At 46.6% G+C, this 17,155-nt stretch overlaps 1 pseudogene across 1 annotated transcript; it reads right to left on the bottom strand.

The window, feature by feature from the left end:
- Nucleotides 1-14,324: 14,324 nt before the first annotated feature.
- LOC125534722 (uncharacterized) lies at nt 14,325-16,870 on the bottom strand (annotated as a pseudogene). The gene is made up of 2 exons (XR_015603429.1): nt 15,642-16,870; nt 14,325-15,129 (listed from the first exon to the last, which is right to left on the bottom strand). The product of XR_015603429.1 is annotated as an uncharacterized LOC125534722 (transcript).
- Between the last annotated feature and the right edge of the window lie 285 nt (nt 16,871-17,155).

Raw genomic sequence — 17,155 nt, 5'->3', positions numbered from 1 at the left:
CCCCACTCATGACCTCGAGTTGGCGGCAGTTGTCCATGCTCTTTTAACATGGAGACATCTCTTGTTGGGAAGAAAAGTGGACATCTTCACTGATCATAAGAGTCTCAAGTACATCTTCACTCAGCCCAACCTCAACCTTAGACAGACTCGTTGGGTCGAGATGATTCAAGAGTATAATCCGAGTATTGAATATACTCCAGGAAAGGCCAATGTAATTGTTGACGCATTGAGCAGGAAGGCTTACTGCAACAGTTTGATTCTCAAGCCCTACCAACCAGAGCTTTGTGAAGCTTTCCGCAAACTTAATTTCCAAGTTGTTCCTCAAGGATTCCTCAAGGATTCCTTGCCAACCTCCAAGTCTCTCCTACTTTGGAAGATCAGATTCGTGAGGCTCAACTTCTTGATGCTATGGTAAATAAGGTGAAGATTGGGATTGCCAAGAGCCAACCCAAGTGCAAGTGCTATCATCTTGATGACAAGGATACTCTATTCTTCGAGGATCGCATTGTTGTTCCTAAGGGTAACCTTCATAAAGTCATTATGAACGAAGCTCATAATTCACTCCTCTCTATTCACCCTGGAAGTACAAAAGTGTACCATGACTTCAAGAAGTCGTATTGGTGGACTCGAATGAAGCGCGAGATTGCTCAGTTCGTGAATGAATGTGATGTCTGCAGAAGAGTGAAAGCAGAACACCAATGGCCAGCTGGTCTCCTCCAACCTCTTGCCATTCCAGAATGGAAGTTTGACCATATTGAGATGGACTTCGTGGCTGGATTTCCAAAGTCCAAACGTGGCAATGATGCTATCTTCGTTGTCATCGACAAGCTCACTAAAGTGGCTCATTTTCTTCCTATCAAAGAGTCTATCACAGCAGCTCAGTTGGCAGAGCCATATACCTCCAGGATTGTCTCTCTGCACGGCATTCCGCAGTTGATATCTTCAGATCATGGTAGCATCTTCACCTCTAAGTTCTGGGATTCCTTTCAGAAGGCTATGGGCACCAACATTCGCTTCAGCACAGCTTTTCATCCTCAAACCAGTGGCCAAGTCGAGCGAGTCAATCAAATTCTTGAAGATATGCTCAGGGCATGTGTCATTTCCTTCGGTATGAAGTGGGAAGATTGTCTTCCATATGCCGAGTTCTCCTACAACAACAGCTTCCAAGCGAGTTCGGGCAAGGCCCCATTCGAGATTCTCTATGGCAGGAAGTGTCGTACTCCTCTTAACTGGTTAGAGACTGGTGAACGCCAACTTCTTGGCAATGACTTGATCACAGAGGCTGAAGAAATGTGCAAAGTCATTCGTGAAAATCTGAAAGCCACACAATCGCGCCAGAAGAGTTACTATGATAGCAAGCATCGTGACTTGGCTTTCGAGATCGGAGACCATGTCTACCTCCACGTCTCTCCAATGAAAGGAACTCGTCGCTTCGGTATCAAAGGGAAGCTTGCCCCTAGATACGTGGGTCCTTTCAAGATCATTGGCAAAAGAGGCGATCTCGCCTATCAACTTGAGCTTCCGTCCAACTTTGCAAATGTGCACGACATGTTTCACGTGTCTCAGCTCTGCAAGTGTTTCAAGACTCCTGACCGCACCATCAACTTCGAAGAGATTGATCTCCAAGAAGACCTGTCTTATCATGAGCATCACATTACTATTCTTGAGGAAACTGAGCGCAAGACTCGCAACAAGTGTATCAAATTCCTGAAAGTGAAGTGGTCACATCATTCCGACCGTGAAGCCACCTGGGAACGCGAGGACCACCTCCGTTCCGAATATCTGGAGTTTTTCCAGTCCTAGATCTCGGGACGAGATCCTTTCGTAGTGGTGGAGTGTTGTAACGCCCCATATGTAACCTGCCATACTTGTATTCCAACTCTTGCCATTTTCGGCACTAAGTTATGATATTCCTCGTGGTTGGTTTTCGTCTTCGTTTTGTTTTTTCCTTTGTCATGCATCTCATATCATCTCATCATGTGCATCGCATTTGCATACGTGTTCGTCTCATGCATCCGAGCATTTTTCCCGTTGTCCGTTTTGCATTCCGGCACTCCTATGTCCTCCGGCGTCCCCTTTTGCCTCTTTTCGTGTGCGGGTGTTAAACATTCTTGAATTGGACCGAGAATTGCCAAGCGGCCTTGGTTTACTACCGGTAGACCGCCTGTCAAGTTTCGTGCCATTTGGACTTCGTTTGATACTCCAACGGCTAACCGAGGAGCCGTAAAGTCCTCGTGTGTGTTGCAGCCCAACACCTCTCCAAAGTGGCCCAAAGCCCAGCTAAGCCCCCTCCATCATCTAGGTGTTCGATCACGATTGCGTGGCCAAAAATCATACTCAATTTGGAGCCTCCTAGCTCCTTCTATGTATAAATAGGCATCTCCCCCGAAAATCCCGGATCATTTCCACCCCTAACCCTAGCCTCTTCCTCCTCCCGCCGCCGGACGCGTCCGGTCCGCGCCGGACACATCGCCGCCGCCGCTCTGCGTCCAATCCCAGGGCACCACGTGTCCCGCGCTGCCCCACATCGCCGCCGGCCCGCCAGGCCCGAGGTGGGCCCCCGAAGCGCAGTCGGCAGCCGCCCGCTCCCCGCGCTCCACGTCGCCCGCGCGCCGCCTCCCGGGCCACGCCGTGCCGGCCCGCCGCAGCCTCGCCGTCCGGCCATCGCCGCCCCGCCGACTCTGGCCACCTGGAGCGCTGCCACGACCATCGAGCCCGCGCCCCTCGCCGCCCTCTCGGTTCCCGCGCCCGACCGCGCCTCCCCGGCGCCCCTCTACGCCGGCGACTTCGACTCCGGCCGCCGCCCCGCACTGTTCTGGCCAACCTCGGGAAGTGTGTCCAGATCCAGATCCGGCTAGGGTTGACCTCGTTTTGCCCTAAGTTTTCAGTATTTTTAGCATATTTCTTCATGTCATATCTTTGCATCCGTAGCTCCGTTTCACGCGTGTAGCATATCAAATTGTTCGTCTCGATGTGCACTTCATTTCATTCCATTGCACCATGTTCATTTGAGTTCATCTTGATGCCCTAAATGCTGTTGCAAGAGTGCTATGTAATGTTAGTTTTAGATTCTTAACAGATTATGGACATTTGTCATTTTTGCCATGTTTAACGTGTGCCTCCTAAGATCTTGAGCCCTACATGTGTTTTGTTGTATGCCATGCCATCTTTACAGGGGTGTATGCCATGTATTTTTGTGGTATTTTTGGTGACTAGCACAAGCATGCAAAGTAGCTCTTGTAATGTTGCTGATTTCAGGGACTTAGAATTCTTCCAAGTCATTTCCCTGATAATATTTTTGTGCCATGTATTCATGTTGCTATAGAGTGATCCATGCCTCTTTTGAGCATGTTCAGTAAGGATGTTTTTGAGATATTGTTATGCTTTATCCATCCATGTCTTTGTGTGCAATTATGGAGCACCCTAGCATGACTCAATCTTGCTCTACTTTTGCTATAAAATGTTCCTGGCAGATTGTTTACGTGTTAATCAATTTTGCCGAGGTTGTTGTAGTTGATCCATGCATGCTATGAGAGTGTTCTTGCCATGGTTAGCTTATTTATCATGTCTACTTGCTGAGTGTATGCTTAGTTTGTCACGCAATGCCTTGTGGTGAGTGCATCGAGCTCGCAAACATGCCTACGTAATTCTGTTTTGCCATGTTCCAATTTTCTGCTAAGTCTGAATCTATTAGCAAAACTTGCTATGTTCACACGGTTGCCATTGTATTTTCTGATCCCTTTTGGCTTATGGCCATTAAGGGACTTTTGTTATATGCCTTGTGTAGTTTCATGCCATGCCTTGCTTTGCCATGATATGTTCCTGTAGCATGTTGTTATTTTGCCCTAAACATTGCTTCCTGATGTTAAATCCTGACATGTTATTTTCACTAAGTCTGTGAATCTGATATCTTTTGCACTTTTGCCATGCTTGTTTGAACCTGCTATTGTGTGATTTAGCCGTAGCTCAGTGTTTATCTTTTGTCAAGCATCTTGAGTGGATCACTGCCATGTGCTTTGTTGCTATGCTAGTTCAGTAGCTTATTTTTTCTTGATGCATTTAGATGACCTCGTGCTGTTAATCGCAGCTTTGTGCCATTATTGTTTTGCTTGCCATTTGCAAACCGTGTATCCGATTCCGGTAATCTTTATATCGATTTCGACCGAAATCACCTCATCTTTCCAGCCGCAATCTTGGTTTTCCAAGTTGAGGCCTGGTTCAATCTTTCCTTTCCGAAGCACGCATATGCATTGCATATCACATCCCGCATATCATGCCATGTTTTGCATCATGTTGTTTGCGCATTGCACCATGGTTGATTGTGTTTCCCTTTTGCTTGTGTTCTTGCTTTGGGTAGAGCCGGGAGACGAGTACGTGATCGAGGAACCCGTTGAGAACGTTTACGAGGATCAAGCTTACATCAACTCGGAGAACTTTGCAGGCAAGATGACCATACCCTCGAAATCACTTCTATCTTTGCTTGCTAGATGCTTGCTCTATTGCTATGCCTATGCTACGATACCTACCACTTGCTTTATCATGCCTCCCATATTGCCATGTTAACCTCTAACCCACCTTGTCCTAGCAAATCGTTGTTTGGCTATGTTACCGCTTTGCTCAGCCCCTCTTATAGCGTTGCTAGTTGCAGGTGAAGATTTGAGTTTGTTCCTTGTTGGAACATGATTATTGTTGGGATATCACTATTATATCTTGTCTACTTTAATGCATCTATACACTTGGTAAAGGGTGGAAGGCTCGGCCTTATGCCTGGTGTTTTGTTCCACTCTTGCCGCCCTAGTTTCCGTCATACCGGTGTTATGTTCCTTGATTTTGCATTCCTTACACGGTTGGGTTATAATGGGAACCCCTTGACAGTTCGCCTTGAATAAAACTCCTCCAGTAAGGCCCAACCTTGGTTTTACCATTTGCCACCTAGCCTTTTTCCCTTGGGTTTCGCAGACTCAAGGGTCATCTTTATTTTAAACCCCCGGGCCAGTGCTTCTCTAAGTGTTGGTCCAACCTAGAGCACCGTGCGGGGCCGTCCCTTGGCAACTTGGGTTACATTGGCTCCCGTACGCTTAGCTTATCCGGTGTGCCCTGAGAACGAGATATGTGCAGCTCCTATCGGGATTTGTCGGCACAGCGGGTGGTCTTGCTGGACTTGTTTTACCATTGTCGAGATGTCTTGTAACCCGGATTCCAAGTCTGATCGGGCCGTCCTGGGAGAAGGAATATCCTTCGTTGACCATGAGAGCTTGTGATGGGCTAAGTTGGGACACCCCTGCAGGGATTTGAACTTTCAAAAGTCGTGCCCGCGGTTATGGGCAGATGGGAATTTGTTAATGTCCGGTTGTAAAAAACCTGAAACTTAACTTAATTAAAATGGATCAACAGCGTGTGTAGCCGTGATGGTCTCTTTTCGACGGAGTCTGGGAAGAGAACAGGGTCTCGAGTTATGCTTGAATGTAAATAGTTCTAGGATCACTTCTTGATCATAGTTTCTCGACCATGCCTTGCCTTCTCTTCTCGCTCTCATTTGCGTATGCTAGCCACCATATATGCTAGTGCTTGCTGCAGCTCCACCTCCTACCTTTTCCCTACCTAGAAGCTTAAATAGTATTGATCGCGAGGGTGTGAGATTGTTGAGTCCCCGTGACTCACAGTTTACTTCCAAAACCAGATGCAGGTGCCGATGATACCGTTCCAGGAGATGCGACTGAGCTCAAGTGGGAGTTCGATGAGGACTCAGGACGATACTATGTTTCCTTTCCAGACAATCAGAAGTGGAGCCCAGTTGGGGCGATCGGGGACATTATGCATTTGAGGTTGTCTTTATTTTGGTTCCGTAGTTGGACCTTGATTGTATCTGGATGATTGTAATGCTATTTATGTTATTGTGTGAAGTGGCGATTGTAAGCCAACTATGTACCTCTTTTCTTATTCAGTACATGGGATGTGTAAAGATTACCCCTCTTGTGACATTGCCTATAATACAGTTATGCCTCTAAGTCGTGCTCCGACACGTGGGAGATATAGCCTCATCGTGGATGTTACACTACACTACTCGTTGTCGTTGGAGATGTCCACTATCTCTGTTCTAGGCTCTTGGTTCATTGGCGGCAGACGCAACTCTGGCTCCGCGTCGGCCTCTGCCTCCTCATCCGCATCCAGCTCAACGAAAAGCGGACCGGTCTCCGCCTGTTCTTGTTGGATGAAGCACCGGTTGGACTTCACGTACGCCTCATCTTGAATGGGCTCGAGGATGATGGTCTGCTCCGCCATCTCCGTCGCTTGGGCGAGCTCGAACTCCACCATGGCGTCCTCCATGGCGAAGCCCACAATCGCGTTGGCTCCTCCTTTGGATCTGGCCCTCTATAGGCTCTGGCGCGTCCCCCTCCTGTTCCTCTTCCTCCGGCCCCGGTGAGTCCGGAGGCAGGCCAACTTCGATACGGGCGGCGCGCCTCACCCGCATCCCTCCTACATCTGGAAGCGGCACTCCAACGTTAGCATAGGGCAAGTGGTCTTCTTCTGCTCAACCATGGCGTGGCGGATGGCGGGAGGAGAGGGATGCTGACACGGGAAGAAATGGATGGGCTCGGGCTGGCGGCGCGGAAAGGGAGAAAGAGGATGTGGCTAGGGCTGGGGGACGCCGTCCGGCTTAAATAGCCGGACTTTTTCTCGGGCGGTGAGAAGGAGCGGCGCCACGTGGCGTTCATACCCCCACCAGAGAAGACGCTCGTGGGATTGTTGGGTTTCCGGGCGATTTCGTGTGGGATCCAGCCGTTAGTCTGACATGGCGGACGAGCCCTGTCGTGCTCAGGCCTCCTCATATCCGCCACAGATTTGGGCTGGATATGAGGGGTACCGGTCAACTTGAGTGTTTGAGACAGGTTTAAGGTGCCCGGATAGATCGAGGTTTTTTTGACGGGTCAGTGATCGGGCGACCAGTCCAGACGTTTAAGATTGGTTTAAGGCGTCTGGGTGTAGATGCTCTAACCGTTGAACACATTATTACTCCTTCCTTCGCAAATACACACACGCGCAAGACGTGGACTAAAATGTCACGCGCAAAATCATTTCGTTAGCCATATACTCCCTCCGTTCCGAATTACTTGTCTTGGATTTGTCTAGATACGGATGTATTTAGACTCATTTTAGTGCTAGATACCTCCGTATCTAGACAAACCTAAGACAAGTAATTCGGAACGGAGGGAGTATGTGTAAAGCGTTTCCCCTCAAATGTGTGGCCCAACTGCTCCACGATCTACCTAAAAAAACAGCAGAGCTATCGTGCGCCGTGGAGGGTTGAATTGGTCGCTCTAAAAAAAGAAAGGAAAAAGTCCAAAACAAATTTTAAACTTGTAGACAAAAACCAAATCAAACTCTGAACTCCTAAACTTTGAAATCGGCACACCGAACTCTTTAATCCCGATCTATTTTGAACCTTGAGAGCGTTTAGCTGGTATTCGCTGACGTGTCAAGTCAAACCCTGGGATCGTTGACTATGACGTGTGTAACTCTGTTCGTTTGATCGCTGCTTGGAGAAAATGTTATTGTTTTAAAAAAAATCGAGGCTTAAAAATGTTTAGATTCAAAAAATATTCATGTTTTAAAGAAAATCTGACAAATTTGAAAAAATGTTCGCGTTTTAAAAATTGTTTGCTACAGTACCTCCCAGTCTTTTAAAAAAATCTCATTTCGAAAAGTTGTTCAAAGTTCAGAAAAAGTTTGTGTTTCAAAAAAAAAGTACACTAGAGTCCCTCCTAGGTTCACAAAAATTGTTCGAGACTTTCAGAAAATGTTCAAATTCAAAAAATATTCATGTTTTAAAGAAATGCTCACAAAATTGAAAACAAATTGTGTAATATAAAACTTTGGCTACAGTACCTCCCGGTTTTCAATAAATGTTCAATTTTTGAAATATGTTAGTGTTCTAATAAATGTTTGCAGTACCTTTTAGGATTTCAAAAATTGTTCAAATTATAAAAATATTCGTGTTTTAAAGAAACACTCACAAATTTTAAGAAATATTTGCCCTTTAAAAAGTTGTTTGCTGCAGTACCTCCCAGTTTTTAAAAAATGTTCAAAGTTAAAAAAAATTGCGTTTCAAAAAAATGTTTGCTATAATACCTCCTAGCTTTTCAACAATTATTCATGTTTCAAAAAAATCGTGTTTCAGAAAATAGTCGTGCTTTAAAGAAATGCTCACAGATTCGAAAAAAATCTAGTCTATCGAATATCTTTTTCAGGAAACATAGGAAATGGTTTGCGTTTAAACAACTGATTGCTACAGTACCTCCCAGTTTTCAAAACTGTTCTCGTTTTAAAGAAACGCTCCAAGTTCAAAAATTGTTTGTGTTTTAAAAATGTTTGCTACAGTACCTTCTAGTTTTTCAAAAATTGTTTGTGTTTTCAAAAAATATCCATGTTTCAAAATGTTCAAAATAGAAAAAAAATGTTTGATATTTTAAAAAATGTTAGAGTTTACATTTTTTTGTTCACAACTTTATAAAATATTCGCGTTCTAAATAATATTCGCTTTCTTTATATGTCGGGTTGCCTAATAGGAACCAGTGTTAGTTAATTCTACTGGCATCTTCCGCTTCTAGCCATAAAGTCTGCGTTTGACGAAATTACTAATTAAGAAGTATTCGTCGTAAAGATCATTCTAATTGACAAGTGACGCACATGCAGCGTGTCACTTATCGTAACCGGATAATTTTCTTTTTTTTCGTAGATCCGTTTATTCAAAACGTTTTATCTCTCAAACCATGCGTCCAAATCTCGAACCGCTTTCATTGTTGGATTCCTTGCGTTGAGATATTCAAAACTAGATCCCATGTTGATAGCTTTTGACGAACTTTTTTTTCACGAAAAAAATCGGATGAAAAAACCGAATTAGGAGCACGGGGTTTTTCCCTTTCCAAAAGAGGCACGTTCGTGCCTCTCACGAAATCACAATCGTACCTCTCGCGGAAGCAAAATCATGACTCTCGCGGAAGAAAAAATAAAGAGAAAACGCGTTTTTTTTTCGTTTCCGAGGAAGCAAGGCCGTGACTCTTGCGAAAGCACAACCGTGACTCTTGCGGAAGCAAAACCGTGACTCTCGCGAAAGAAAAAAAAATAGAAAACGCGTTTTTTTCCTTTCCGGGAGGCACGGTCGTGACTCTCGCGAAAGCACAACCATGCTTCTCACTGAAGCAAAATCGTGACTCTCGCGAAAGAAAAAAAAAACAGAAAACACGTTTTTTTCGTTTCCGAGAGGCATGGTCGTGACTCTCGCGAAAGCACACCCATGCCTCTCGCGGAAGCAAAACCGTGACTCTCGCGAAAGAAAAAAACAGAAAACACGTTTTTTTCGTTTTCGAGAGGCACGGCCGTGACTCTCGTGAAAGCAAAACCGTGCCTCTCACGAAAGCAAAATCGTGACTCTCATGAAAGGGGAAAAACCGCAAAATAATTTTTTTTTAAATTTTTTTGTTGAAAAGTTAAGGAAAACCGGTGAAAAATCAAAACGTCGAAAAAACCCAAAAAAACATTTAAAAAGCCGAAAACGTGAGCGAAAAAATAAAAAACAAAATCCAAACAGAGCACCCAAAACGCGATACATAGCGAATAGCTGAAAGCGCACCAAGTGGCGCTGATCATTGCGAGGCTCCCGAAGGAGCGCTGGTTAATTTGTTGCTACCCGTGTTTGATCCTTGCAGCTCACTTTTCTTTTTCTTACATTTTTATCTGGCGCCATTAGTACTAATGGGCCGGCCCGTCGCAACTACTATGTGCGAATCGACAGTAGTTTGCTGCCAAAAAAATTCTCCCTTAGCCGTAGTCAATAATCCTGGATTTAAGCTGCCATGTCAGCAACCCCTATTTGGAACGCTTTCAAGATTCAAAATAGACCGAAATCGGTGAATTTGATATGTTGATTTTAGTGATTAAGAGTTAAAGGTTTGATTTAGTTTTCGTCTACTCCCTTCGTTCCTAAATATTTGTCTTTCTAGACATTTCAAATGCATATTGATATATGTAGACATATTTTAAAGTGTAGATTCACTCATTTTATTTCGTATATAGTTACTTGTTGAAATCATTAGAAAGGCAAATATTTGAGAACAGAGGGAGTATAAGTTTAAGGTTTATTTTAAACTTTTTCTGAATAGAAATATCAGAGTTGCCACCCGAGATCGATCCATGCCGTGACGAACCATTTTATATAATTAATCACGAATGTCGTTGGTACTGGATTTGGACACCATCAACGTGATGCTATGTTACCTTTTTTTTCCTTTAGAAAAGGAGGATTATTTTTGGCCTCTGCATCTAGGCAATGCATGCAAGCATTTTATTAATTATTCAGAAAAACCTTACGCAGTAGTACATCAGTTTGTTCGAAGCCATCATCTTAGCAACAATTGTTCCTAGTCCTAACCACTTGATGAAGGGGTGTCGATAGTCCAAGCCTAATACCAAACAGACATCACATCAAAGCCTAACATCTAAAGCCGGAGGCCCCAACTGAGCCACATACTGGGTTTGGGGTACAAACCGGTCCAACGCACTCTCATGTGTCGTTGTCGCTGTCTTCCATCAATCCATCTTCGGAGCAGAAACTAACACATCGACCTTGTCGGGCCTCTCTGCCATTGATGCCACCATGACGCCCAACAGCGTCCTCCTCCCGCGTGAGTCCATCTCGGTGCATCGGACACCGAGTCTCCACTACGCCATGCCGTCGAGATCCACCGCCATCAATGAGTAAGATGAAGCACCACTCCACCAAAGAAGCTTCCCACTGGTCCCTGGAGCCCGTGTACACCTCCAAGAATGACGTCCCAAGGGGGAAAGGACACCAGAGCGTCGCCGTCATCCGATCTACTGATCTAGGGTTTCTCCAGTGATAGCGGATAGAGGTATGGAGCTTCTCCATGGCGATGCCTTCAAGAAGGTAACGACACAAAAGAGTGCCTCCATTCCGGTCTTGGCAACAAGCCGAGAACAAGGTTTTCACCCGGATCCGCTCGACGAACATCCGTCTCGCATTGTGCGCACGGACCACCACCGATCTCCGCCGCCATGGAGCGAGCAAGCCGCTCTGGCCAGATCTGATCTGACCGGACGGCCAACCACGCCCGCAGCTGACCAGCCCACCAAAGCCCTCCACGTCACCGCCGATCCGAGGTTCCGTAGCGCCGCGTCCAGATGCAGTAGCTCCACCACTAGTCATTCGCCGCCGCTCGCCGTCGGGAGCGAGCCACCGCCGTGGAGGCTCTGATCTGGTGGCGCACTTCCGCTCGCTCTGGTGCCCGGCGCCACCCACATGCGCGAGAAGGAGAGGCTCCTCCGCCACCGCCTTCAGTCGTCCGGGCTTAGCCCAGCAGTTTCCTCCAGCTGCGGCAGAGGAGAGGGATGGGATGGGGAGTGACCGGTGGCTAAGGTTGGGCCTCCCCGGCCGCCCGCGCGGGGGGCAGTGAAGGGAAGGGATGAGATGGGGAGTGACCGGCGGCTAAGGTTGCGGCCCCCCGGCCGCCCGCGCAAGGGTAGGATCTCCCGACTAAACTAGCCTCATCTTCCCTAGCTACATGTGGTGTATCCTTGAAGTGATGCTGGAATTTACCGAAGTCTTTTGCCCATGACTATTCTGTTTTGATGATTTTCTCTTAACTTCTTTAGTTTCACAAATCGCATGACTTTTCTCTTCTCAAGCAGGAAGGTCTTGCCTCACGAGTCATGAATATAAGGTGTCTTGTGATTAAGGCGGATCCAAGGTAAAAGACATCATGAACTAAAAGCTTCACATACACGGTGTGAACAGCTCCATGCCAGTGGTAAGAGCATCTCCAACAGGCGCGCCAAACTAGCGCCGCGCCGCAAAATCCCCTCTTTTAGCACACGCGCAACCGGAAGAGCTGCTCCAGCGGGCGTGTGAAAACCGCGCGCGCGGCATACGTAGTCCAGCGCGCGGGCCGAAACGCAATCGTGCGCCGCTTATTTGATGCGCCCGCTCCCGCGCGCTCGCTCGCACCTCCCACCCCCCCCCTCCAGCCGCGCCACCCGGCGACCGTTCCGGCGCTTCCCCGGCCTATCCCCGCCCCGCGCGCGCTTTCTCCGGCCCCCCTCTAGGTCCACCGCCCCGCGCGCGTGCTGGTCCGCCGACGAACAGCGCCCGCGCGCTCGCTGCCCGCTAGGTGTTCGACAAAACGCCTAGAAGGTATGTATTGCTCAAAAGCCATGAATTTCGTGCATGTTGATTGTAGTTTTTTATTTATAGCATAGTATTCAACATTGTAGATGAGTTCGTCGTATGATTCTTCCGAAGAAGAATTTGATATGGAAGAGAAGGAGGATCTTGCAATGATCGATGCCCACAACAGATTGATCATGCATTATTTTGCGGAGAATCCCACATACCCCGAGTCGTATTTTCGTCGCCGGTTTAGGATGAGCACCGAGTTGTTCAGGCGCATTGCAGAGAAACTAGCGAGCCATGATCGCTTTTTTCAGCAAAGGAGGAATGCCGCCGGAGAGCTCGGGTATAGCACCTTTCAGAAGGTGACAGCCGCTTTGCGTATGTTGGCATACGGTATACCGGCTGATCTAGTTGATGATCACTTGACTATGGGTGAGAGCCAAGCTATCATGTGTGTCAAGCGCTTCGCAGTCGGAATTGTGCAAGTGTTTGGCGAGGAGTATTTGAGATCTCCCACCGCTGAAGACGTCGCAAGGCTTTTGGCGATGAACAAAGCTCGCAGCTTTCCTGGCATGCTTGGCTCAATAGATTGCATGCATTGGAGTTGGAAGAATTGTCCAAAGGCATGACATGGGCAATTCCACGGCCAAAAAAAGGGTTCCACTATAATCCTTGAAGCGGTGGCCGATCAAGACTTGGATTTGGCATGCATTCTTTGGAATGCCTGAATCTTTGAATGACATCAATGTTGTCAACCGGTCACCACTGATGAGTAAGATTGCAAATGGGGAGTTGCCACCGGTGCAGTTTGTAGCAAATGGCCGTACATACAACTATGGCTATTATCTAGCGGATGACATCTATCCAAAGTGGCAAACCTTTGTCAAGCCGTTAAAAAAGCCAGAAGGTAAGAAAAATCTTGATTTCCACAATGCTCAGGCGGCGGCTAGAAAAGATGTGGAGAGAGCTTTTAGGATTTTGCAAGCCCAATTTGCTATTGTGAGAGGACCGGCTAGATTTTGGGATCAGAAGATGCTTTGGTACATAATGCACGCTTGTGTGATCATGCACAACATGATCATCGGGAATGAGCGTGGCCAAGATGTAGATTACTCTCAATATGAGCTCTTGGGACATCCGGTGTGAGTGCGACGAAGGGCTGAAAGGGTGGCCCGTTTTGTTGCCTCCTATCATGTCATTCGACGTCCCGTAGCGTATAATGATATTCAGAAAGATCTCATTGAGGAGTGGTGGGCATGGAATGAACGACAAAGAGCATCATGATTTGTGTGTTCGTTATTGTATTGTTGAACTATTTGTTGTGTTTAATTGTACTATTTGTTGTATTGAACGATAAACTGTTTGTTTGAGTTATAATAAACGAAATTGAACTATTTATTTTTGTTTGTTTTTGATTTTTTTGCTTTTATTTTTGAATGCATATGTTGTTTGTACGCGTCGCGCGCGCTATATTTTTGCGCGCTGCTGGAGCGGCGTCCGCGCACTGCATTTTAGCGCGGCTGCTAGAGCCAGCGCTGTGCGCCGCGCCAAACCAGGCGATGCGCGCGCGACATATGTGTTTTTTGCGCGCGGCGCGACCGGCGCTTGTTGGAGATGCTCTAAGCCGCTCAACCCAACAGCCGGTATCGCCTCCATTCGCTCCCTGTGAATCGGCGAGCGAGGACGCAGATAAAGCCGCTCACCACCAATTTATTTCTCGTGCATTGCCTTAAATACTACTCCCTCTGTAAAAAAATACTCCCTCCGTTCACTTTCATAAATCGTTTCAGACAAGCGAAATTGTATTGTTTTGCACACTGTCTGAAACATCTACAAAGCCTTATAAAAATGAACAGAGGGAGTATAAAAGGTTTTAGACAGAAATCACTATCTAAACGCTCTTATATTTCTTTACGAGGGGTATTTGTTTGTAATTTTCTGTAAGAACACTTCCAGCATCTTGAGCACCAACATAACATTGGTTATTGTATAAGTAATCAGCAAGACGATGCATCCGTTCGAAATTACTTGTCACAGAAATAGATAGAAATGGATAAATCTAGAACTAAAATACATCTAAATACATTTATTTTCGCAACGAGTAATTCGTGACGGAGGAAGTACAATGGAATCAAATATAGGCAGTTACTCATGCAGACTGCAAAACCAGAGCAAAGACAACATCTAGAACAAGTGATAGAAAAAACGTCTACGATAAAAGCTCATGGACTCATGGCTTATATGATTGGTCAGTCTCTGCATGTAAATCAGGCAAAGTGTCTCACTTTGCCAAAAAGACATAGGCACTGATATGCTACACACTTACAACGTACGTAGTGTGTTAACTACTCCCTCCGTTCCTAAATATTTGTCTTTTTAGAGATTTCAAATGAACTACCACATAAGAATGTATATAGACATATTTTAGAGTATAGATTCACTCATCTTGCTTCGTATGTTGTCACTTGTTGAAATCTCTAGAAAGACAAATATTTAGGAACGGAGGGATAGCACCTAATGAGTTCAGTTCACACTTCACACCATCCAATAACTTAATCAGCAACACATTTCCACCTAAGCTTAATCCAAGATCAACTGGCAAAGAGGCGGGAAGAAGCTCTCCACAACACCCCCTTGAACATTTGCCACCAACCCTCTCCCCCCATCTCTTCCCTACAAATATCAGAGCGAGCACCTATTCGCAACACACGGTCTCTCCCAGCTGCTAATGCTACATCCAAAGTAGTGATTCTGTTCAGAAGAGAGCCGAGCTCAGCATCAAGTAAGAAGGCCTCCATCTCCGCGATTTTGGTGCCATCGCCATCTATCAAAGCTTCTTTGAATGATTGCAATGCTGTGAAGAGGACAGGAGAAGCATCTTTGGTGTGCACCGGACCATCAGCTCCAGCACTGTCTCCAGTAACTTCAGTTTCTGAGCCCTCCTGTGACATAAGAAAATTCATGCATGTAAGCGTGTTTTATAGAGAGTTTTGTGCAAGGCAATAGATAGATTCTAATGATACAATACATACCAATTTATCTAGTTTTTACATAAGCAATGAAAGTGCAGTAGGACACAGTTACACTACTGCCATCTCATAGCGGTTAGCATTATAAAGCAAGTGTAGAGAGATTTTCAGTGGACAAAGATTTCCAGTCTCAAATATCCACAATGCACCACTTCATATATGTATGTATCATATAATCTACACAAACCTCGATGCTAAAAGTTGAAAACATTGCATCATCATACTAATATGCAACTTGTAACAAAACTCCTCTACTACAGTTATAAAATCAGACATGCTACTGCATCAAAACATAAAGTCGATGGCTGATTTTCACAGAAATACAATAGTCCAATGCTCAACACAACTGAATACACTGTACGGTCTAGCCTAGAGACCAGATGAAGAAACTTTAGCAAAATCTTGAGAGATAAGCTTGGACTCACCTTGTTGTGTATCAAAGAAGGAGGCCAGACCATGATGTAGGGATCAACAGGGCAGTAAGAACGTCGTGTTTCCTTAAAGAGCAAGTTCACCTCTGCTGTTTCCAGGCAGAAGGATAGGAACCACTCAGAAGATTGCGGGTCCCTGGAGTAGACAACAGATAGGTACACAAACCCACTAATAACCTCCATAAGATCTCCAACATCAACATTATCCTTGACTGGACGCTTAGTGATCTCCTTGACAATTGCGTGCAATGGAAACATCTTGTGCAGCACGAATCTGCCGATGCCGACATCGTCGGGTGTCCAAAGCCAAACAGAAAGCGTGCATTCCTGTACATTTACCATACAGAGCCTCCCATCCCTGGTCTGACCAATCTTAAATCTTTGAGTATGACCCTCTCAAGGAGGGCGGCAGATCCATTCGACAGAACTGAAAGGTGGCAGTGTTGAGCGCCAGAATGCAGTCTTCCTCCAGATCTAACCAACAGACGAACCGATCGACAACCGTACTAATCGTGTGCATGTCGCCTTGAAGCAGTGGCTTCCGAGACTCCGGGAAGATCTGCCACTTCATGGCGTGAGATGAGAAGACGGCCACGCGCGCGCACGCCCATTGGAAATCGTGACGGACACAGACCACACGGGATGGGCTCTGGTGCTCTTGGTCGGGAGGGAGCGTGTGGAACTCAAGGTAGGGTTCATCGTGAGGCTTCTTGGGGAAGATAGCCAGAGACGGCATGTGGGGGTTGTAGGAGACAACCCGCTCGGTGCTCCGGTTGACGAATTGGACGAACTCGTCGGAGTAGGGGATCTGAGAATATGTCCACCACTCGGACGCGTCGTCGTCTCGGAGTAAATCAGCGAAGGCGCCGGCGATGGCCGGGTCGGAGCTGCGGCTTGCGGCAGGGACGACAGCGCTCATGTCGGGTTCGCGAAAGAGGGCGAGCAGGGGCGGTGCGTGGAGATCGCGGAAGCGGCGGCGGAAGGGCGGAGAGGAGCGGACGGCGCGGAGGAAGGCGCGGCAGGTGAAGGCCGCGCACACAAGGCTCGGGAGGTCAGGGAGGCGGAGAAAGACCTCGCGGAGGAGGTCGTCCGTGAGAGCGCTAATGGTGGTCGGAACGGATAGCGGCGGCGAGGGTGGTGGCTGCTGCGAGGCCATGGCTGTGAAGTGGAGGATGCGCGTCTCGTGGGCATTTTTAGTGGTCGGAACAGACAAAGCATGCGCTGCGCGTCTCGTGCTCTTCTTTTTAGTGAGCATTTTTTTAAGGACATCTTTTTCTTAGCAGAAATTCGTGCTAGTGGGCTACGGCCTGTGGGTAATACGGCGGGAACACATTAGTATGCGCTGTATGCCTGTCACCCTTATTTGCAAAGCTCACTTAAACCTTGCGTTCAAATCTCGTATAATTTTCATCACTGGATTACTTGTATCAAGATCTTCAAAACTGAATTTCATGTTGATAGATCTCGACGAACTATTTTTTTCAAAAAAAAAGGACGAAAAAACTCCA

This window comes from Triticum urartu, chromosome 1A (assembly GCF_056163025.1).
Source record: "Triticum urartu cultivar PI428250 chromosome 1A, HENAU_Tu73, whole genome shotgun sequence".
Lineage (NCBI taxonomy): Eukaryota > Viridiplantae > Streptophyta > Magnoliopsida > Poales > Poaceae > Triticum > Triticum urartu.
The sequence above is the reverse complement of the archived record's forward strand: the minus strand, read 5'-3'. Positions and strand labels throughout refer to the sequence as shown.